This window comes from Gekko japonicus, unplaced genomic scaffold (assembly GCF_001447785.1).
Source record: "Gekko japonicus isolate JY-2015 unplaced genomic scaffold, Gekko_japonicus_V1.1 scaffold2459, whole genome shotgun sequence".
In the NCBI taxonomy this organism is placed as follows: Eukaryota; Metazoa; Chordata; class Lepidosauria; order Squamata; family Gekkonidae; genus Gekko; species Gekko japonicus.
In genome coordinates, this window is record NW_015164731.1 from 13,563 (window position 1) to 15,458 (window position 1,896).

The following is a 1,896-nucleotide window of genomic DNA, read 5'->3' on the forward strand; positions in this document are numbered from 1 at the left end:
GCACATTTTTGGTATGAACATTATGCCCCCCCAAAACAAACAAACAAACAAACAGAGTCTGGATAGTCTTATGCACAACCACATCAAGATTGCTTTGTTGCAGAATTTTGTCAATGGACATGTGTCCATCCCAGGCAGAGGATGGAAAACCCATGAGCAGGAAGCAATGGCAAACTGAACAAAGACAGACCCTGTACTTTGGGGCAATGCCACATTTTCAAAATTCTGACATGCAAGGTACATAGGAGCAGTGGCACAGGCGGTAAAACGCCTGCCTTAACATCAACTCTGAACAGCCACTATGGCTGTTCGAGAACCACCGCGGTCGGGGTGAGCTCCTGACCCTTGTCCCAGCTCCTGCCCACCCAGTGGCTCGAAAGCAATTAAATAAATGCAATTAGACAAATGGGTACCTACCCTTAGAGGGGTAGGGGGCACCCTCCTCCGACGAGGTGTGTGGTGGAAGCATTGGCGATGGCGACAGCAGCAGGACATCAGCTGCAGCAAAGCACCGACGGTGGAAACGGAGCGGCGGCACAGCGGCAGCAGCGGCACGGTCGGAGGAGTGATCGGAGGAGCGATCCCTGGTGGCCAGCAGCAAGAACACTGTGTGGCTGACGTCGGCAAGAGGTGGAGTCCTGGAGGCACACAATGACGTGGAATGCAGGCGTGGCGGAGCCTGAGGGATGCAGCCGAGGCCGGGAGCAGACATGGATCGTGTGCCAAACGGTCCCACCGAGGGAAGCCACTGTGGTCCACCTTGAGCGCCAGGACGAACATCCCGACCAAAAGAAGGAAGCCGAGCTGAAGAAACCACAGCCCACCACCTGGGTGTTGGTAGGCAGCCCCGTCCCTGTACAAAATGTGGCCTTAGTTAGGGAGGAAACGTTCTTAGAATCCCCTATGTAAACCGCCCAGAGACCCCTAGGGGTCAGGGCGGTATAAGAAATCGAATATATAAATAAATAAAATAAATAAATAGAACAACATGCGCTCTACAATTAGTCCCTCATGGACGGTGATGGTGCACACAGAGTTTTCTCTGCATGCACATAGACTGAGAAGCTAAGATTGGATATGGCCCACCTTATGAATACATAATAAAATACATATGTATATGAGACAACATAAATTCAAAATGTACATTTTATCTAGAGATGCTTCCACAATTTATCACTGAAAAGCTTCAAGTACCAGCTTGGCCACTCCATACTTTTAAAACATATGACCAGGAAAACTCCAGTTGCCCCCAAATTCATGACAAAAATATGCAATCTAGCACTAAAATCTGCCCCCATTCCCAAAGACTGGAAGGTAGCCAATGTAACCCCCCTCTTTAAAAAATGATCCAGAGGAGATCCAGGAAGTTACAGATCAGTCAGTCTAACATTAATACTGGGTAAGTTGGTGGGATCCATTACTGAAGATAGAATTAGTAGGCACGTTGATGAACAAAAGCTATTGAGGAAGAATCAGCATGAATTCTGTAAGGGAAGATCTTGACCCAGTAGATTTTGCTTACCTAGACTTCCAGAAAGCTTTTGATAAAGTTCCTCATCAAAGACTCCTAAGTAAACTCAGCAGTTATGGGATAAGAGGACAAGTCCTCTTGTGGATTAAAAACTGATTAATTAACAGGAAACAGAGAGTGAGCAGGGGTCATTTCATAGAAAAAGAGGTGCAGGACCTCATTAGCATAACTCGTTAGCATAACTTATTTCCATATGCCACACCCCCTGACATTACCGGAAGTGTGTCAGAAGGCAACACCCACCGCTTAGGCTCCACTGGACTGTTTTGGATTGCTAGCTTTTTTGCGGGGGGACGTGCAGATCTGTCCTCACAGAGGAGGGAGAGCTTATACCTGAATAAAACTTGGTCTTAAAGGTGCCACTG

General features: G+C 47.5%; 1 pseudogene; it reads left to right on the plus strand.

Annotated features, from left to right (window-relative positions):
- Positions 1-651: 651 nt before the first annotated feature.
- Positions 652-1,896, plus strand: part of LOC107109040 — a 36,216-nt pseudogene continuing 34,971 nt past the window's right edge.